At 48.2% G+C, this 22,594-nt stretch overlaps 1 protein-coding gene across 3 annotated transcripts in view; it reads left to right on the top strand.

The window, feature by feature from the left end:
* ELL (elongation factor for RNA polymerase II) overlaps positions 1-22,594 on the top strand; it is an 869,801-nt gene that overhangs the window by 341,056 nt on the left and 506,151 nt on the right. The window lies entirely within an intron of this gene.

Below are 22,594 nucleotides of genomic sequence, written 5' to 3'. Positions count from 1 at the left end.
CAGGTTACAGTCAGCCATAATAGTCATAGGTAGTGAAAGAGATGCATAAGCTTCTGAACAATTATTGGCGTAGGTAGTAGATGAGGGCTTGGATACAACAAGGTTACAGTCGTTCATACAGTATGTTGCAGGTACGCTGTAGGACTTATTGGCAAGGTGGAGAGTACTATAATGTGAGCAGAAATATTTCTAGTCTATGTGGAATTGGGGGTGGCACTATAGTGTTAAGTTAGTTTGCGGTTTTGGATGTCTTGAGGTTTTGGGTCCTTTCTTTTCGAAAGGACCAATAGGAGTCATCTGATCTTAAGGCAAGAGGGAGGGCATTCCAAAATTTGTCAGAGATCACTAGGAAGCAGTTTCCCCCTGATTTCTGGTGCCTGTATCTAGGGGTGATGATTAAGTGTGAGTAGGCATTACGAGTGGGCCTGGCTGATTGGGCCTTAGCAACATTTTTGAACAAGTAGGTGGGAGCAGTGTTTGAGATGCATTTGTGGGTCATTGCTAATGTTTTGAACGTGATGCGTTCTCGGATGGGGAGCTAGTGGATGTTACGTTTGGCTGCAGATATGTGGTCTTTTTTGGAGATGTTTAAGGCTGCTCGTACTGCGTTATTGTGAATGATTTGCATTTTTTGTTGTTGCAGGCATTGGGGCCTGCAAAGAGGGAGTTGCAGTAGTCCATCCTTGTTGGGGAGAATTTTCAGAAATGTTCCAACTCCTTTCTACCTTAGGGTCCCCCAGCTCTTTTGCTGGACTTTAGGACTTTTAATTTCTAACCTGGTGAGAGTGAGACCTTTTTCCCACTCTCTCATGCATTTTTTTGTGATTTAGATTCTGTTCTTTTTGACTTTCTGACTCCACAGGCATCATCTTTACATTGTGACACACAGCACCCTCCGTGCAGTGGCACGGGGAAGTCTTAGATTTTCCAAAGGTTTAAATGCCATTTCTTGGTAAAACTACTGTTTCCAACAGCAGTGAAGAGAAATTGACTTAACTTGCATTTTGTAACTTTCTAGACCCAGCATACACTATCTTACAATAGGGCACTGGAGGGGTTACTTAGTATCCCCTTTGTCTAGTTTCTCATGTAACATGTTTTTAGGTTACCCTTGTGGCAGTGGTTTGCTTTTTACTACCATTGTGTGTTTTTTACCGCGGGCTTCAATTGCAGCTGCAGTAAGACACCCATGGGTGCCCATTTTGTCAAAATGGCCCTGGTGTTCGTTTAGTCTTTGGCGGGATTCACAAGCAAAGCCCGCCTCTGGCTCCAGCATGTCTGGCAGGGGCAGGAAGTGAGGGAGGTGCCTGAAACTCCCTCTGCTTAATACCTCTAGTTACAGGAATGCATCCAAAGGTGATTGGCCAGCCGGCTGGCTGTCCTTGGAGGACAGCCACCGTGCTGTGCGATTGTCAGCTAGGCTGGAATGAATGGGAGAAACCTGCATAAAAGGCGAGGCTTTTGGCTTGGAAGGCAGAGTTGACCTCTGGATGAAGGAATCCGAAGAGGAACTTGGAAGAGACGCCTGCTGCAACTCCTGGACTGTTAGTTTGCATGGTGAAGCTCTAAATTCACCGCGACTAGAGAAGCCCTGCAAGGATGACTTCTGCCCTTGGGTTGGTGGGACCAATCAACCCCAAAGGGAACTTGCCTGGACATCCTCTTGGAGCTGGCTGTACTTCCATTGCTGCTGCAGGAACCGAAGTGCCTGGGAGAGGAACACCAGATCGAGTGCATCGCTTTTAAGTTCGGACCCGAGCCTCAGGAAGATCCTCAAGACTCCCTTGAAGCAGGACTGACCAAGCCTGAGCCGCCTCAACACAGTGCTGCACCCCAGATGCGAGGAAAGTCTGACGTGGTATCCTCGAACCGCTGTGTTGCTATTTGCTATAGACTTGAGGAGCTGAAACCGCGAAGTGCCACTGAAATGAAGTTTGCCCATTGCTACCGCTGACCTTCCCATTTCAGTGCAGGCATCCCCAGACGTCCTCCCCCTTGTCCCTCGGCTGAGGCCCAGGCACAACAGGATCTGCAGAGCTGTACAGGAACAGAAGCCAGCTGGAACAATTTCTTCTAACCAAAGGTACTGTAACACTAAGGGGGACTTGCCTCTTGTTGTGTAGCCTTGCTTGTTCTCAGTTGAGGCTTGTCTTGGTTGCTTTTGCAGAGTTGCTTGCAGCTTTGCCTTTCATAAGCCTCCCACCTTGTGGCCCTTCTGTGATTTTTTTTTTTCTACAAAGACTTTGAAAACATTGTGCAAGATTTTTACTTACCGACAAGAAGTGCTTCAGTTCACCCAGACTTTTGCTGGCCTGGCTCCCTGAAAGACACTTCTTACCTCTCACTTTGTGTTTTACCTTTCCCCAGGACAGGGTTAATTAGGGGTTTAAAAGTACTTACCTGCTTCAGAATATTTGTGTAACTTGTGTTTGTATTCCCAAACCATTTTCTTTGACACCAACTCAGTATTACTCTAAATGTATCAGTGATATATTAATGTTCAAAGTGTCCTAGTTATTTCTCACCTCGAGGTGTAGGAACCATCTGCGTGCAATCCCAAAAGAGTACTTGCTGATTTAGAGAAACCAAGTGTGTATTTTGAAGTGTACTTTTGTGTTGCTTATATATTGCTCCCTTCTGAAGAAGGCTTATTGAACTGTCAAACATGTTTAGTATTGTTTAATCAAGAAACCTTGAGTGTAAGTTTGTTTGAACACTTGTCACTATGAATCTCTGTGTAAAAGCCCTACTGCTCACATTGACCCCCTCTTGGGATGGGCCTGGCTGCTCAGCCACACTACCAACCTGTGTAGTACAGTCTCCCAAAGGGTACTGCATACAATATTGTCTAACAATTCTTGATAGTATGAAGGCTCTAGCGAAGGTTGTGCAACTGTCGGTAGACAGGAATGGTCTGCAGGCATTGATCAGTATATGCTGCTGATGCTATAGAGTTAACATTTGTGGCTAGCGATAGTATGGAGTCTAGATATACTCTTAAGGTCTTTACCTCTTTGGAGACGGTGATTGAGTTCCCGTCGATGGACAAAGATTTATATGCTGTGATTTTAGTAGAGATTGAGTGCCAATGAGGAGTAGTTCTGTTTTTTTCGTCATTAAGGCATAGGCCGTGTTGTGCTATCTAGGCCTGGATGGTTGGGTATAGTTTGCCGAGAGCATTGGAGTCTGAGTTGTAGTTTATGTATATGGGTAGGAGGATTTGGGTGTCATCCGCGTACTTGGTGTAGGTGACACCCAGGGCATCCAGGAGGTATAAAAGGGGTTTAGTGAAGATATTGTACTACGTCGGTGAAACAGAGCAGCCTTCTGGCACTCCACGATGATGGAAGGAAGGCGGGGCTGCCTCTGAGGCAGAGAATACTCTTTGTGTGGTTGGAGAGGAAGGACTCTATCCAAGGAAGTGGCTTCAGCCGAGAAGTGGGCCGCTGAGGAGAGGTGTTGGCAGAGGATATCATGATAGACTAGATCGAAGGCTGCTGAGCGGTCCAGGAGGAGGAGGAGGAGGATGGCCATATTGCCTTGGTCTTTGATTTCGCCCATTTGGATTTTTAAGTTCAGTAGGGCAGATTCAGTGCCATGGCCAGAGCAGAAACTTGATTGTCGGATACCAAGAAGATTGTGGGTTTACGAGTTGGTTCTGAATTTGCAGATGGGCTGCTCTATCGAGTATTTTAAGGAGGAAGGGTACGGTTGTAATGGGGTGATAGTTGGTGGGTTTTTTGAGGGGGGGCGGTACCCAGGCTTCTTTTAGATTCTCGGGGACAATGCCAGTTGAGTTGAGTGTCGAGATGAAAGGGGCGGGCTCATTGGCGCAGTCCTTTGAGGGTAACCTGGCAGATGTCTCCTTGGCATTTGGACGGTTTCAGACCCTTCATGATCTTGGAAGTTTATAGAGATGTGATCAGGGAGAATTTAAACCGGGGGGGGGGGAAGTGAGGGGACACTGGTCTGAAGGGTGGTCTGTGGGCTCGTAGAGTGGCAGGAGTTTATTTTTTACACTAATTTTGGTTTGTAGGAGGGAGATTTTGTCGAGGAGTGCACTTAGGATGTTCTTACACCAGTTGGGATCTTTGGCATTGGTAGGTGGGAGTGCTGCAAGAGGGTTTTGGAGAGGAAATGGCCTACTACTCTTTTGGAACGCTGTAATCGTTTGGAAACGCTGTTAGCACAGTATTTCTACTGCGGGCACGAACATTGGGCGGAGCCGGCACATAACACCTTCACACACCCGGAGCGAAGCGGAGTGCTGCCGGAGTGTTTTAGTGTTTGCGTGTGCGGGATAAGGCATCTACGGGCTGTATTAATCTAACGCTGCAAGGCCAGTGTCTGCCAACTCTTCTAAGTCTTCCCCCCTTCTGGGTTTAAGTCAAGAGTGGATCATTGTAGGGGGATGCGATTGATCGCCAAACTTGAAATCTCGCTCTCCCATCTCTTTTTATTCTTCTGAAGATTTTAATTACTTCATCTTTTGGGTTTTCTAATTTATTTGCTTCGATTTACTCTAATGCATCAAATTGTGTGTTTTTTATTTTGAACGCTTGCTGTTCAATTTTTCCTTTTTTTTCAAACGTGTTGGCACACTTGATGTAATTTAGTTTTATATCAAAGATAGTTTGTCTATTTTAAATGACTTCTAATTAATGTTTCGAGGGGATTGGGTCCTCCGACGTATTCCATATCTATGACGTAATCACCACAGCTGTGCTGCTTCGGAAACTTTTTCGGCGTCATGCGTCGATGTGCCGTCGTCGAGGACCTCCTCCGACGTCATCCGATGTGATAAGTAGGACGCACGACGCCCATAGCCTCAGTTCCGTTTTTTCCGCGAACGTGTTGCTTCGTGTTTCTCGGTTTAAACGCCTCGACTCTTTGGAGTTCTGTTCTTCTCAGTTCTTCGAACCTGTTCGTTTGTGAAATTCCTTCAGAAGATGTCTTCTTCGTCTTCGACCCCGCGTCCGGGTTTCAAGAAGTGCGGGGAGTGTGGGTCCAAGATGTCGGTGACGGACTCGCACGACGCCTGCCTCTGGTGCCTCGGGGAGGCCCACGACACGGATGACTGTATCGACTGCCAGTCGCTCACGTCCAAAGCCTTACGCGAACGTAAGAAGAAGTTGTCGATAGGTCGGGTGTCCAAGCCCCGGAAGTCGAAGTCTGCAGGGCTTTCGACGGATGATTCGAGGGGTGACTCTCCGTGTCATCGTCAGAAGTCTCGTGGGTCTCCTTCTAGGAGTCGGTCTCGCCACTCCTCAGCCTCTTCGAGGCATTCTCGGAAGCGCCGACACCGGTCGTCTTCCAGGTCCTCTTCGGAGGGCTCTGCCGGGCACGTCGCTTACCCCTCCAGCCGTGCGACGCCGGAGGAATGGGCTTCCTTCGGGAAGAAGATGCTGGCAATTCTTGAGTCGCAGGGTACTCAGCCGTCCGTGCCCCCGAGTGGGGTCGGTCGTGTGAGGTCGAGAGACACCGCTCGCAAGAGTGGTCGGCACGAGTCACGGGAGAGGTCCCGTTCGGACAAGGGGACTCGTTCTCGACGTACCCATTCCAGGTCCCGGTCCTCGACGTGTTCGAGACCGTGTGCACCTTTGAGGTCTTCGAAGAAGGCATCGACAGGCTTTCTCGAGGCTCTGACTCCGAGGAAGTCGTCGATGCCGTCGACGCTCACGCTCGGGGCTCCGGCCTCGAGGGCTGTGTCGACGCCACCGATTCTGGAGGCGCTGCATCTGACGTCGACGCCGATTTCCTCGACGCCGATTTCCTCGACGCCGATTTCCTCGACGTCGACGCCGATCCTCTCGGCGCCGATGCCGGTTCTCTCATCGCTGGCGCCGATTCGCTCGACGCCATCGACACCTTTCGTGTCGGAGGTACCCCAGGGCACGGGTGGACCCCCTAGGAAGGCTCTGGTTAAGAGCAAGCACTCTCGAGTGCCTTCTTTTCGCCACCTGGACTATATTTCAGAGGCGGATGAGGATTCTGATGGCCTGGTTCCTAGTCAGGTTCCGGATGAAATTGTCTCGGGCCATAGTCAGTTTGACGAGTTGAGACAGTCACTGCATGATGCCAGTGGACTGGACACCTCTCCGGAGGTGGAGTTTTGTAGGCCTGAGCCTGGCTCTCATGCTGATTCCTCGTACCGGCGCCTTATGGCTAGGGTTTCTGAGTACTTGGGATGGTCTGCTCCCCCGGGGGAGTTTGTACAGGATGATCTGACAGACATCCTTGATGTTGGTCCCCCAACTGACCCGGTTCTGCCGTTCCATATGGCTTTACAGAGAAGGGTGGCGGCGGCTTGGACTGCTCCGGAAAGTCTCCCGGCGGTGGGCAGATCCTTGTCGCGAAAATACCGTCCAGCCAGTGGCGACCCCTGCTACTTGACCAGGCACCCCACTCCGGAGAGTTTGGTGGTGCAGGCGGCCACGGCCCCGGCGAAGCAGGCGTCGTACCCTACCATCCCTCCTGATAGGGACGACAAACGTTTTGATGGCTGGCGAAGAAAGTGTTTTCTTCTGGTGGTATGGCGCTTCAGGCGGCCAACTCCATTTGTGCCTTGTCACGTTTCACGCACACTCTGTGGAACTGTGTTGCGTTAGTGGCTGAACATATTCCCGAAGGGGACGAACGGGATGGTTTCCTTGCTATGGTCCAGGATGGTAAGGATGCCATGTGTGAGTCCGTTCAGTCGGGTTTGGACTTAGCTGAATGCGTCAGTAGGTCCATGGCGGCGAGCACCGTGATACGCAGGTTTGCGTGGTTGCGGAAGTCGGGGTTTGCTCCTGATGTGCAGTCCCGGCTCCTCAACATGCCCTTTGACGGTGAACACCTTTTTGGCAGCAAGGCTGACGAGAGCCTTGAGAGGTTGCAGACCTCGAAAGCTGCTGCGAAGTCGTTGGGCGCTGCAGTTCGCCAACCTCCGCCTTTTCGTCCTAGGGGACAGCAGTGGAGGGGTGGTTCCTTTCGCTATTACTCATCCTTCAGTAGAGCGAGAGGGGCTGGCAGTCAAAGAGGCCAACGCAGGGGTACCAGAGGTGGACGACAGGGTACCCGTGGTGCCAAGGCCGCTCGGGCAGTTGCCTCTTTGCTCTCAGGTAACGCCGCAGCCGCTCCCACTCAGTCGTGAGGCCATGTCCCATGGTTCGCCGGTTGGGGGGGGAAGGCTGGCGCAGCATCTTGTAGAGTGGCAAGCCATTACTTCAGATGTGTGGGTTCTGGAGATCATAACCCACGGCTACTGTCTTCCTTTTCGGCACAGGAAATCCACCGGGGAACCTCTCTTTGCAGAGTCCGGATCCGCTCCTTGCGCAGGAAATTCAAGCCCTGCTGGAGAAAGGCGCCATAGAACTGGTGCCTGTAGCGGAGAGGAACAAGGGATGGTATTCCCCTTATTTTTTGATTTTGAAGAAAGACTGGGGATTGAGACCCATCATGGACTTGCGCGGTTTGAACAAACTCCTCAGGAAGGACAAGTTCAAGATGGTTACTCTCTCTCTCAAGTCCTCCAGGCCCTTCAGCTTCAGGACTGGTTGGTGTCACTCGACCTCAAGGATGCTTACTTCCATGTGCCGATCCATCCCAAGCACAAGAAGTACCTGAGGTTCGCGGTTGGCGACTCGCACTTTCAGTTTCGGGTCCTGCCGTTCGGATTGACCACCGCCCCGAGGGTTTTCACCTAGCTCATGGTGGTGGTAGCGCATCTCAGGCAAGGGGGGATTCACGTCTACCCCTACCTGGACGATTGGTTGATCAGTGGGAGCTCTCCCGAGCAAGTCCTGGATCATCTATCGGTCACCTGTCGCTCCCTTCACAGGCTGGGCTTCTCCCTCAATTTAAAGAAGTCCCATTTGACGCCAACACAGCGGCTCCAGTACATCGGAGCAGTGCTCGACACTTCTCTGGGGCAGTGTTTTCCTCCCCAGGTGAGGGCTCTTCACATTCAGCAGATGGTGCACAAGTTTCAGCATGCCCAGACGCTCCCAGCGTTCGAGTTCTTGAGGTTGCTCGGCCTCATGGCATCCTGCATTCTTCTGGTGCCAGAGGCTCGCCTGCGGATGAGATCTTTGCAGTGGGCACTCAAGACGCAATGGTCGCAGTCCTCCGGCAGGATGTCGGACTCGATTCAGGTGCCGTCCTCGGTCGCCCGGGACCTTCTGTGGTGGGCCGTCGACGGCAACTTGATGAAGGGGGCTCCATTTTGGCTTCCCTGGCCGGAGTTGACGATCGTGACGGATGCATCCCTCACGGGATGGGGAGCTCATGCCAACGGGCTGACAGTCAGCGGTCGTTGGTCTCCGTCGGAGTCCAGACTCCATATCAATCTGTTGGAGCTGAGGGCCGTCAGGCTAGCCCTGAAGGCTTTTCTGCCGTCTGTGCGAGGGAAGAATGTCCTGATCCTGACGGACAACACAGTGGCCATGCACTACCTCAACAAAAAGGGGGGGGGGCAGGGTCACTTCCTCTGTGCAGGGAGGCGATGCAGCTCGAGTTCTGGGCTATCCAGCAGGGAGTTTCGATCTCGGCAGTTCATCTGGCCGGAGCCGAAAACGTGACGGCGGACGCTCTGAGCAGGCAGAGCGCGATCTCTCACGAGTGGGAGTTGGCTCAGGAGATTCTCCTGGAGATCTTCGCCCTTTGGGGGACCCCTCAAGTGGATCTCTTCGCCTCCAGTGTCAACCGGAAGTGCGAAAGGTTTTGCTCGCGGGAATTTCCTCCAAAAGGAGCCTTAGGAGACGCGTTCGTGGTGGAGTGGTCATTCCCGCTGCTGTACGCGTTTCCTCCAGTCCCCGTCATCCCGCAAGTGCTGCGGAGGTTACGGAAGTTCGGTTCCCGGATGATCCTCATTGCCCCGGCGTGGGTTCGGAGGACGTGGTACCCGGCCCTTCTCGACTTATCCATCTGCCCTCCACGTCGTCTTCCCTACCGAGATGATCTGCTCTCATGGGAGGGGGGTCAGGTTCTCCATCCAAAGGTCAGATCCCTCAACCTTCACGCTTGGCTTCTGAAAGGTTGAGGTATAAGGATTGGAACCTCCCTGAGGACGTGATGGAGGTGTTGCTTTCGGCCCGAAGGCCAGCAACAAAGTCTCTGTACCGTTGCCGTTGGCGTAAGTTCTGCGACTGGTGCCGAGTTCAGAATGTGGATCCTTTTGCATGTGACATCCCCATGGTTCTGTCCTTTTTACTTTCTTTGGCCCACAGGGGCTTGCATGTGGGTACCGTTAAGGATTACCTGGCGGCGCTGTCCATCTTTAAGCGCTCGTCTGAAGAGTGTTCTTACTTTAAAATCCCTTTGATTTCACAGTTCCTGAAAGGGCTCACTAATGTGTTCCCTCCGTCACCTTTCCTGGTGCCCGGTTGGGATTTAAACCTTGTTCTTAAGTTTCTTATGGGTGCTCCGTTTGAGCCTTTACATTCTTGCCCTTTGAGGCTGTTAACTCTGAAAACTGTGTTTTTAGTTGCGGTTACTTCCGCTCGCAGAGTGAGTGAGTTACAGGCACTTTCAGTTAAGCCTCCCTTCACTGTATTTCACAAGGACAGGGTTGTCCTTAGAGTTCGTCCTTCTTTTCTTCCGAAGGTAGTGACGGAATTTCATTTGGCTCAGAAGGTTGTTCTTCCGGCATTCTATCCTCCTCCGCATCCTGGTAAGGAAGAGGAGAGGCTCCATAGGCTTGATCCTAGGAGAGCTTTAAGCTTTTATGTTTCACGCATGTCCCGGGTCAGAGTGGATGATCAACTCTTTATTGGTTACGCTGGAAAGCGTTTGGGGCAAGCTGTGACGAAACAGACTTTGTCTCGCTGGATTATTTTGGCCATCTCGGAGTGCTACCGTTTGGCGGGTAAGGACCCACCGGCTGGCTTGCGGGCCCATTCTACCAGGGGTATGGCTGCGTCTACTGCCCTGCAGAGGGGTGTTCCTATTCGCAACATCTGTGATGCAGCCACCTGGGCTTCAGTACATACATTTGTACGTCACTATTCCCTTGATTCCATCCGGGCCCAGGATCTGGCCTTTGGCAAGGCGGTCCTTTGCTCTGCTATTTGATTGGCTATTCTACATTTTGCTTCTAAATTCTTTCCCTCCTCCTTGCTTTGGTACTGCTTTGGGAGTCTGTCATAGATATAGAATACGTCGGGAGGACCCAATTCCCTCGAAGAACAAGTTACTTTCTTACCTGGTAACATTCTTTCGATGGGATGGTCCGACGACGTATTCCATATCGCTCCCGCCCTGCCTTCCCCGCTACAGAATTTCTTTTGCGATTGCAGCTTACGTTCCGCAAGGCTTTGTGTCTGACTGGCAGTTGACTTATGTCACACGTTCTGGGGGAAAAAACTACAACTGAGGCTATGGGCGTCGTGCGTCCTACTTATCACATCGGATGACGTCGAACGTCGGAGGAGGTCCTCGACGACGGCGCATCGACGTCATCGACGCAGGACGCAGACGCCGAAAAAGTTTCCGAAGCAGCACAGCTGTGGTGATTACATGTCATAGATATGGAATACGTCGTCGGACCATCCCATCGAAAGAACGATACCAGGTAAGAAAGTAACTTTTTCTTCTATACAGCTGCCATCATTTTGTGTTTATCAGCTTTTTGTGCGGGTTCCTAGGTGAACCTATGGTTTATTTTTTTAAGGTTTACGTGGAGGTCCATACCTTGTTCGACTTGGTCAGGTATTTATTCATAAAGTGCCAAAGCCTACAGTCTTCGGGCGCTAACATTAACACAAAGGACAAAACATAATTAAGGGACAATGAACAAACTATAGGACCCTAGGCATTATAAAGGCAGAAAGTGGGACATGAGAGCAAAAAGGGCAAAATGCCCTAGAAATGTACCTGAAGAGGTCTGTTTTCAGGGCGTTTCTGAAGTGACTCAGAATGGTCGTCTGATTTGCTAAGGGCAGGGAGTTCAAGAAGGGGGTGACAAAGCCTGGAAAGATCTACCTAGGCCCCCAGCTCTCGTGATCCTGATTCCTTGCAGTTGTGCGAGGGCAGATGATCGCAGATTCCTAGTCGGTTTATATGCCCTAAACATTGCTTTGAGGTATTCTGGGGCCTTCCCATGAAGGGAGCAATGTATTAGTAGGCCCATTTTAAACTGGATACTGGTAGCCAGTGTAGCTCTTTCCTGGTGTTAGAAATGACTCCTTCTAGGAATGGCCTTTGCGTCATTCTGAATCGTCTCTAATAATCGAAAATTAGATGTTGAGGCTCTGCTAAACAGTATGTTGCAATAATCTAACCTTGATAAAATCATCGCACTAGCGATGGTCACCGAGTTATTTTGATTGATGAATGGCAGTATGTCCGAAAAAGCCCAAGGTAATATTTACGTGTCTTCTTAAGATTTTATACTTGGGTGTCTGAGTTCAGGGCAGCCTCTAGGAAGATTCCCAGAGACTTTACTTTCGATTGGGTCAAGATCATATTGCGTTGTAACATAAAATTGGCATAGGCAGGATCCAATTTGACACGTGCCTAGGGCGAGCCAAAGATCAATAGCTCTGTCTGCCGTTAAGGCAAAGCCAATTAGAGGGCATCCACTTCTCAATGGCATTGTAAATGTTGTTTAATGTGAACGAGTCCTGGGGGTGATCCCCACTCAACTCGATGACCAACTGTGTGTCATTGGCGTAGTTGGTAAAGAAGACTCCTAGGTCTTCTAGCAATGTGCCAAAAGAGCGTATATACAAGTTGAATAGGAGATGTGATATGGGTGCTCCTTGGGGGACGCCTTATTTGATTGAGGAGACATGAGACGGCTGTACCCCACTGAATGTTGGACTCACAATTGGACAAAAAAAGATTTGACCCACTTAACCAGTTTCAGAGACCACCCCCCCTTGCTGTTGTAGACACTCGAAGACGATGAAGGTTGAATGCCGCCGGAAGATACATCAGGATCAGCATCCCTGCTTTCCCTGTGTCCATAATGTCTAGCATATGGGTGTGGAGATCAACTAGTGCTGTCTCTGTGCTATAGGAGGTGCAGAAACTAGATTGCCGGTTGTGAAAATTGTTGTTGGTTTCCATGAAGGCTTGTAGCTGAATCGTGGCTGCCTTGTCCAGGAGCTTTAATAGGAACAGGCTGTTAGTAATTGATCTGAGATTACTACGGTCAGTTTGGTCCAGTTTCAGTTTTTTGGGGATCGGTGTGATGGTAACTTTCTTGATGTCTAAGGGACCTGTTCTCTCTAAAGGAGGCATTAACGAACTGTGTAAGAAAGGGTACAAACTGTTCTCTATTTTCCAATATGAGTTTGGAGAGGAGATTAAGAGGATGGGGAGTTGGATGCATGGAAGAAAGCATAGTATCCATATCCACAGGCGAAATAAGGGCGCATGAAAAACCCAGATCGGACGTGCCGACCTCTGCCAAATTGGTGGGAGCTCCTGATGTAATGGCTGTACCCTGTACTGATATGATTTTATCCCTTGCCCTTACTATTTGGTTCGTGATAATGACTGGGAGCTCAGACGTTTTGGGTTTCCCCAGAGATTTTAGAATGCTGAAAGTTTTCCAGTGGAACTGGAAGATTGTTTTATCTGTGAGTTGAAAAAATGTTTCTTCGTATCCACAAATAATGCTCTATAGGATTTGTCCAATTTTTCCACTCCATCCGCGTGGTATCTGATGGATGTTATATCCATGTTAGTTCTAGCACCGTTTTTTTCTTTTTGTCTCTTCCAATTCTGGTGTGTACTAACTTTGATGTCTAGGGTTCTCTCTGTTTTCGTTAGTACGGGAGTTATTTTGTCAAGCATTTTAGTGAATGTGTTGGTAAATTCACTTATCAGGCAATCAACCTGGTCAGTCGACTGAATGTTAGCCATGATAGTCAAGGCTATGCTGGATGTTGGAGGGGCTCACCTTTTTAAAATTCCGACCTGTGACGGATTTCCGCATGTTAGTGGGCCTGACAATAGGGGCTGGGAGGTGTAGAATAAAGCTGATAATGAAGTGGTCCGACCAGATGCAAGGGGAGGTGTCAATATACTCTGATTTGAGTTTCCTGGTTGCCACCCAATCCTGGATATGGGAATTCCCTATAGTTGGGTCATTATTGATTTCATAGTCACTGTCCGTTAGGGCTGCTTCTAAGTGTATTGCTTCCTTGTCACGTGTATTTCCTTTCCATCAATTGGGATCACCCAAAAATACAGTTGACGAGTTAGGGCACTAAAGTTCAGTAGACAAATTATTTCTTTATTAAGTCCAGCATAGTACAAAGGGCCTGGGGGTGGGGGATGTGTGATAAATCAGTACAAAGGTGTCACAGTTGTGGGGAGGATGAGTCATTTTGAGATGTAAGATTTCACATCCAGTACAGGAAATGTTAGCGGGGAATACACCTAGATTGGATCTAGCAATAATGGCTACGCCACCCCACGCCCTTCAAGGCGGTGCACACTGTAGAATGTGTAACCCGGGATGGAGGCCTGCAAGATGAAGGGGCCACTGGTGTCCTGGATCCAGGCCTCAGTCACACAGAATGTTTACTTTACTATGCACTATGTAGTCGTGGAGATCTTGTGCATGTTTTACCAGAGAATGTGTGTTAATGAGGGCTATCTTAAGAGTGCTTGGTATGGCCACATCTCGCGTCTGTGACAAACTACCATGCTGAGCAGTCTTAGGCAGGGGTGGAATCACCCGACAGCTAGAACTGAAGTAAGTCCTACTGCTGTTCTATCCTGCATCAGGTGTTCAACGGTATTTCTATTTGGTGCAAGATGCATATCTTCGCGTTGAGGAATAGTGGTGGGGAGTCCTCTTCGGATTCCTTTCTCAACTGGGTTAGCCATGGACTTATCCAGAATAGTTTGTCTGTTAACTAATGCTAAGCTATTTAAGCGGAGTGTCGCCAGCGAGAATGGTTTGTGTCTAAGGAAGCCCATTGTCAAAACTTACTGCAGAGAGCGATAGTCTATGGTCAGGATGAGTGAAACTCCTCACAGCCGAATCTCGGCAAGGACCGCCGAAGACTGACTGGCCCCATAAGCGCCAGCACCGAAGCGCCTGATGTTTCTTGAAGTAGCGAGCTAGGGTACCTGAGTAATGTCGTTTTTTTAAGCAGAGTAAGCTCTGCTGCATATATGACAGGTTTAAGAGCAAAAGCTGAAATGAGTGCTTTTTCTCCCTGCTGTATTTCAAAACAAGTTATGCACAGTATACAAAAACCCATTATTTGGTGTAAGTAATAAGAACAGATATATGTGCGCCTTTACAGACCTAACTGCTTCCTGGAAATAGCTTGCTAGAGCTCAATCAGTAGCCTAAGAATGGTAGTATTTCACTGTATTTCAGCGTTCTTTCTTCAAACAACAATCTTACCTCAATCAAGGAGACTGGGGATATTTAAATGAAAGTCGGCGGGACCGGCGAAGACCGGATTGCCGCAGAAGCATCTGCGCTGAAGCGCCTGACGTTTCTGGAAGTAGCGAGCTAGGGTACCTGGGTAATGTCGTTTTTTAAAGCTGAGTAAGCTCTGCTGAAGATATGACCGGTTTTAAAGCAGAACCTGAAATGCGAGTGCTTTTTCTTGCCACAGTAAAATGTATGAACAGGGTATGTACTCCTGAAGTTTTTTGCAGTTAATTGCACATGAAGCACTTTATGGCTCTACTTGCACATCTTGCATTATTTTTTTAATATAGCATGCGCAGCACTTTCTTGCTTAGTTTGCACATCTTGCATTATGTACATGTCCCAGTCCTGGTTGGTATCACATTTTTTTAGGATAGCAAACTAGGATCTGGGACTTTATTGTACTGTAGGTGCTATTTACTGCATCTTGCACATTCCCTCCACTTTTCCTTCTGGGTGTGTTTTTATTGAAAGCAATCAGCTGGGATTGTTAAAGTTGAAAGAGGGCTTATTATAAGCCATTATATGTATTACTATGCGGTTAGGTTTGAGGAGCCAAATGCCACACCATGGCTCTTCTCGTAGCTCACTGGCGTCGTCCTTTGGGATCCCGGGTCTGTGTCTAAAAGGGAGAATTGTGAGAAAAAACAAAATTGATCTTTTAGGGGCCTGGGAATCCAATGGCTAGTACAGTTCTTACGGGTACCCTTGTAGATCTCCCTTTGGAATCTCATAACGAGGGACTTAATCTGGAATTAAAAGACCAGTCTGGGGGAACCTACCGAGACCAACGACTGCAGTAGAACCCACGGCGACCTAACCGGCTTGAAAACCCCTAAACGGCCTTGCAAGTGGAAAGTCACCCTGGCAAACCAAACATTTATTCATCCCCGATAGTGGGGCAACTTATTATAGATTCCTACTTTGGTACAAAGGTGGGTACCAGCACAGAAATGAAATCAATTGTACCTACTAAAGCCAAGGCACTTATTGATCATTCACTAAGGAGGAATAGCAATTGCCTTCAAATCTCACTTCTACGCCTCAGTCATAGACAACCAGCCATCCATTCCTTCCTGCGAATCACTCCTCTTAAAACTTTCCCTCCCCCCTTCGTGCTCCCACAGCTTCCTAATAATCTACATACCCCCTGGCTACGATAGACAATTCTCAAACAACCTCTGCGACTCTTTTGCCACCCTCCAACTAAACCATCCCAACCTCACCCTCCTAGGAGATTTCAGCATATGGCTTGACATTCCCACCAACCCTATGAGACTCTCTGGTTGACGGTCTAGACGCGATTAACCTCCAACCCCACATAAATGGCCCGACTCACTATAAAGGACACACTTGATGACATCTTCAGCTCCCGCAACCTGATTCATCTAACCCCCCCTCCCCCCTTATCTGGTCGGATCACTTCATTGTTTCTTTCGCCATTCACTCACCCAACCCGCTCCCCTTACCGGAGCCTGCACCTCTGAATCTACACAAATGCTGGAAGAAACTAATAATCCTTCCTGACCTAGCCAACGCACTCCTTCAGTCTCCACCCCCTACCTCCCTACTCAATGAACTAACCTCAGACGCCTTTGACTCATGGCTCATCACCCCACTAATGCGGCTCACCCCCTCTTGCAAACCATCAGCCTGCTGTGGTCTTTTCCCTAGATGGTTCACACCTGAACTGAAGACCACTAAAGAACTACATACATTCCTAGAACGCAAATGGTGGAAAGACAAACCCCCCCACCCCCCCTCTCAGTATATCGACCTTGGCCTGGCACCTTCGTCAATACAAGGCCGAAATCCGCAAAGCAAAAAAAGCCCATTATAACTCCCAAATCCTAAACTGTAAAAACCCCAGCAAAGAACTTCACAAAATCATCACTGAATTCACCAAACCATCATGCATCACCACCCTCCCGACCCGCTCACAATCACTGTGCGACTCGCTACACTTTTACACCACAGTTCTCAAAAGAACAAATACACTAACCAATAAACTAGCTCTCTTACACCCACCAGGCAATCCACCCTCCATACCAGCCAACCCACCAGCCTGCGACCACTTCCCAACCAACGTTCGACTCCTTCAGTCCAATATCAACCAACCAATTTATCAAACTTCTCCCTGCCCGCAAACCATCCAGCTCTCTGCCCAGCCACAACCCTCAAAGAAATGTTCGCATTCACCTGTGCAGGGGAACACGCAAGAACCATCATAAACTACTCCCTTTCCTCTGGAATGTTTCCAGACTCATTCAAAACAGTTCATGTCAAACCTCTTTTTAAAAAAGCTTCCCTCGACCCTCTCAAGCCCAAAAATTTACCACCCAATCTCAAACACCAGATTCCTAGCCAAACTCATTGACCGAACTGCCTACTCCCAACTAAATATCTTTGTCAAAGCCAATAATCTCCTAGTCCCCACCCAATCGGGTTTCAGAGCCCGACACGGAACCAAAACCACCCTAACCTCAATCTGGGATGACCTTAAAAACACGGCGGATTCTGCGGGATGCGCCGCACTAATCCTTCTTGACCTATCCGCAGCCTTCGACACAATAAACCACTCAATCCTGCTTGACCGCCTCCACTCCCATGGAATTCGTGGAACCGCCCTCAGATGGATAGCATCCTTACTCAACAATAGGAACCAAATAACCATACTCTCCACCTATTCCTCCCAAGCCCGACCAGTCGACACCAGAGTTCCACAAGGAGCATGCCTATCAGCCATCCTGTTTAACCTCTACATGGCTATCCTCCCAAGATTAATTTGCTTGCACAACATCCTTTGCTACAACTACACTGAAGACACTCAACTAATTCTAAAACTTCTAAACTCAAAGCCCAACTGCCGACCAGACCTCTCTTCCAGCCTCCTCGACATAGATCTCTGGATGACCACAAACCACCTCCTGCTAAATCCCTCCAAAACCGAAATCATGGTATGTGGCAACACCGAACTTCTTCCACACCCACTACCCTGGCCATCTACCATGGGCAATTCACTGACACCCTCTAATTCAGTGAAAAACCTTGGCTGCACCTTAAACTCTGACCTAACCCTCTCGCACCAAGTCAACAACGTCTCAAAGTCCTGCCACTACCACCTTAAAACTCTAAGGCGCATTTTTCCATACCTCTCCTTTCCCAACAGACTCTCCACCGTCCAATTGTTACATCAAGACTGGACTATGCTAACCCCCTCTACCTCGGAGTGCACGCATTCCAACTGAATAAACTACAAAGAGCACAAAACGCAGGAGCCAAACTGCTACTAGCCCCTGGGCCAAGAGACCACATCTCCGCAGCCCTCAAAACTATGCACTGGCTCCCGGTTGCCCGAAGGCTGACATTCAAAACCTTAGGCATTTCTCACTGAGCACTGCATAAAACCGGACCTCAATATCTTCAAGACAAACTAAAACCCGATCACCCGGCTCGTACGCCAAGATCAAGCTCAGCCGGCCTCCTAGTCATACCAAAAACAAACTCAGTCAGGTTAGGTGGATCATCATTCTCAGCCTTGCCCCTCCACTCTGTGGAATGCACTCCCACCCCACATCCGACTCGCTGAGGACCTTATGTCTTTCCACAAACTACTGAAAACATGGCTCTTCCCCTAAAACCGACCCATGACTCAAACTGGATAACAGCGACTCAATGACATTAGCCCAAAAACTAGATCTTAAATAACAACCCAGCATCATGATCCGAGCAAGAAATCGAAAGATAATAACCGCTAAGGTAAACTAAAAAAGGACAAACAAAATAGAATGAGTAAAAAGGATCATAGCGGTGAAGTGGAAAAAAGAACTAGTTGAACGAGAGCAGTAAATTGGTTGAAATAAATGAAATGGATGAAAAAAATGTAAAGGACACGAAGATCAAAGTGGACCAGAGGAATAAAGTGGATAACAGCAATTCAACTAGCCCGAACTTCTAGATCATAAATAATAATATAAATAACATTCCAACATCAAGATTCCAAGCGAGAAATCGAAAACTAATAAGCTTTAATGTAAACTAAAAAGGACAAACGGAATAAAATGAGTAAAGTGGAACAAATCAGTAAAGAGGATAAAAAGTATCAATTGTATGAAAGCGGTAAAGTGGCTGAAATTAATGAAATTGATTAAATGAATGTAATGGACGAGAGGAACAAAATGGACAAGAAGAATAAAGTGGAGAGGATGGAAAGATGAATACATGACACAAATGAGTGCACAGAGTACACTGAACTGGTAGAGTGCACGAAACAGATATTTGGAATGGAAGGAAAAAATGCATGGTACAAATGGAACAAATAGAACAGACGTTTCAAGTGCATATAACGGGTATAGTGCATGGGACAGATGGAGAACATGGGATGGATCAAGTGCGTGCGACAAATGACATGAGTCTAACCGATAATGCATGATGAATGTATGCCGATAATGCATGATGAATGTATGAAGTGAGTTGAGCAGATGAAGTTGTTGGAGCAGATAAATGTCGGTGGAGAAGATGAAGTGCGTATAGCAGATGAGAGCGTATAGCGGATGAGAGCATAAAGCGGACTAGAGCACAGAATGCTTGATAGCGTGGACCAGATGAGAGCGTGGAGCGGATGTAGGCTGTGGAGTAGATGATAGCATGGAGCGGGCGTAGGGTGTTGTACAGATGTAGGATGTGGGGGGTGTTGAGTGGATGTAGGGTGTTTAGTGGATGTAGGGTATGGAGTGGAAGTAAGGTGTGGAGCAAATGTAGTGTCTGTAGCGGGTGTAGAGTGTGGAGCAAGCGCAGAGCGTGTAGTGGGTCTAGAGCGTGTAGTGGATCTAAAACTTGGAGCGACGGAACGGGTGATGTAGGTTGAAGGAACGGATCAAGTATGTTAAATGGAACGGATGTAGAGTATAGAGCGGGTGTAGAGTATGAAGCGAACGGGTGATGTATGTAGAATGAACGGGTGTCTTATGGGTAATGTATGTGACGGGACGGGTGATGTAGGTAGAAGGAACAGGTCAAGTATGCTGAATGGAACGGATGTAGAGTGTTTAGCGGGTGTAGAGTATGAAGCGAACGGGTGATGTATGGTGACGGGACGGGTGATGTATGGTGACGGGACGGGTGATGTATGGTGACGGGACGGGTGATGTATGGTGACGGGACGGGTGATGTAGGTAGAAGGAACGGGTCAAGTATGCTGAATGGAACGTATGTAAAATGTGGAGCGGGTGTGGAGTATGGAGCGATCGGGTGATGTATGTGAAGGAACTGGTGACGTATGTGGACGGAACGGGTGAAGTATGTGGCTGAAATGAAGCATAATGTTGGAACGGAGGAAGCATGTGAGTGGATCGGAGGAACTGGGTGGATCGGAGGAACTGGGTAGATGGGATGAAGTATGTGGATGGATCGAGCATAATGGGTCGGGAAGCAAGGGAAGGAATGCAATAGTGAAGTATGCGGAAGGAACGGGTGAAGTAGATGGATGGAACAGAGAAAGTGGATGTATAAATCGGGTGAAGTGTATGGATGAAATGGGTGATGGAAATATGTAGATGGATGGAACGGATGAAGTATGTGGAAGGAAAGTGTGAAATGTGTGTGGAAGGAACAAAGAAAATGGACGAATAGAACAGCTGAAGTATGCAGAAGGGAGGGTTGAAATAGGTAGATGGATCAGAGAAAGTGGGTGTACGGAACTGATGAAGTAAATGAATGGAACGGATGAAGTATGCCGATGGAACCGGTGAAGTACGTAAATGGATGTAACGGATGAAATATGTGGAAGCAAAGGCCGAAATATGTGGAAGGAACATAGTGGATTATGTGGATGATGGAACGGGTCAAGTATGTGGACGGGACGGGTCAAGTATGTGGATGGGACGGGTCAGGTGGATGGATGGACCTGATGAATAGAACGGGTGAAGTATGTGGAAGGACTGGTGAAATATGTGGATGAATCAAGGGAAATGGAAGGATGGAACGGGGGGGAGAGTATGTGGATGGAACTGGGGAAACAGGTGGTGTGGGTGGAGGGGTGGAACGGGCAGAACCAGTGAAGTGGATGAAACGAAAAGTGTGTGGATGAAACGGGTGAAGTAAGTAGAACGGATGAAGTAGGTGGATGAACGGATGAAGTATGTAGATGGAAAGGGTGATGTGGGTGGAACCAGTAAAGTGGATGGTACCAGTGAAGTGGGTGGAACATGTGAAATGGTGGAACGGAAGAACTGCGTGGATGAAACTGGTGAAGAGGGTGGAACGGATGACGTATGCGGATGGAACGGGCGAAACTGGGTATATGAATCTGGTCAGGAGGTGGATGGATGATGCATTGAGAACAGATTACGTGGAAATGAGCAGACCGGATGATGAAGCGATAACATGTATAGATCGGACAAAGTGCATTGATTAGAAGGAATACATAGCACTGATCAAACTGATTGTTTGCTTAGAACAGAGCGAGTACATACAACGGATGAAAGCATGGAACAGACAAATCATGGAATGGACCCTTACGAAAATGATTCGAGAGCATGGAACGATCTGTAGTGCATAAAACAACCAAAGTACACAAAATGGTTGAAGTGCATAGAATGGTGGGAGTGCATGGAACTACTGGAGTGTGCTTGATCTCAAGATAAACCACCTCATCAGATCTCCACGCTTGCTCTCTTCTCTACACCACTACTCAACTAGAACACAGCGATACTTGGACACCATTCGGTATAGCTGTTCTCATACCTTCACTTGCCTCATACCCCCCATCATCCTATCTAAACACTGCTGGTTTCACACCCTCCCGCCTAGGCGTTCTCCTCAGGCCTAACGCAGCCAGAATCGGTCTGGATAACCCCCTGCCAGAACAAACAAATACTCTTGACCTCCCAACCACCACACCTACCGCTAAGAAGCAGCTATCACAGGAATGCAACACCGCTGCACACATATCCGGTGCTCACACGCACCTTATGACTCGCTCTCTACTGACTTGAACTTCGGTTCCCGAGGGCGTTCAACCCACCAGTGCCTTGATCATACCAATGGTACGTAAAGCGCTATATAAATGCAAAATAACATAACTAATGACCAATGTGAATTCCAAGGCCGATTTTAGGGAGTGGTGGGTGGCTGGGTATTCCTAGGAGTATGATCCAGCAGACCTATGAAGCATCTATACCTAATTCGCTGACTGCTTTGACTAATCTCATTGGAAACAGTGGAGGAAAGCATCACACCTTGCGAGAGGTTGATTAATGAATTTGCTTAACCCATCCAACAGTATCCGCTTTGAACATGGTACTAAGTTTGTCCACCAACCTGTATGTCAATTTTTGGCATGAACTTAACTGTTTGTTACTGCTACAGCTTTGGGACAAAGTGAAGACCCTGAGTAGAAGTAAACTACCTAGCCTTTCGATGTTTCGGCCTAATACCGATGACCCATTGCCAATTCTAAGTGAGGAAACCTTATTCCCTCCCGCAGATGATAGTTATTATGGAGCCTATTAGTGACGACTCTACTAAGGAAATCGCCATTGTCCCACCTGCCTGGATCGAAAAATTTGAAAGATAGTATGTTAAACCCAAAGGCCCCTCCGGAATCGGAGGTGGAAGCCACGCCTTTTTGTAAATCACAGGAGGTCGCGTTGTTTGCTGAAACTCTGAGGGGTCAGCAAAACGGAGGGAAAGTAATTGGGTCGGGAAGTCAAAATATTGCTCCATTTGGTTTTAATGTCAAAAAGCTGCAAAAAAAAGAAGGCGCTGAAGAACAAATGTTTCATTGTCTTTTGGCAATTTCACTCGAAGTGGGCCTACTCTAGTGAAGTCAAGATTTATCCAGGGTGGCAAAAGAAAACTGTTCTATTCAGACTCCCCCAGTGGTTAACGAACAGGTTTGGAATGGGTCGGGAAACTGTAAATGTGTACTGCCCCGCCCCTCTCGAAGTCTTTCTTACATGGGGCGAAACAAGTCCAATTTGACAACCCTTTTGCAATAGTTTTAGACCTGCTAGAGTAGTTTCTCCTAGTCGGACTGAGGTTAAAGGTATTAACTTGAATACAAGTATGGCATCAGACATGTGTACTATGAGGTCTAATCCACTACAAAGTATTAGTGGGAAGTTTAAAACTGTGCCCTTCAAAACTGGTACAATTTTAACCAAGCTTAGTTCTGTGGCGGACTTCAGTAAAAGCGACCCTGGTGCT

Source organism: Ambystoma mexicanum, chromosome 1p, assembly GCF_040938575.1.
Source record: "Ambystoma mexicanum isolate Mex_15411 chromosome 1p, UKY_AmexF1_1, whole genome shotgun sequence".
Taxonomy (NCBI): domain Eukaryota; kingdom Metazoa; phylum Chordata; class Amphibia; order Caudata; family Ambystomatidae; genus Ambystoma; species Ambystoma mexicanum.
The sequence above is the reverse complement of the archived record's forward strand: the minus strand, read 5'-3'. Positions and strand labels throughout refer to the sequence as shown.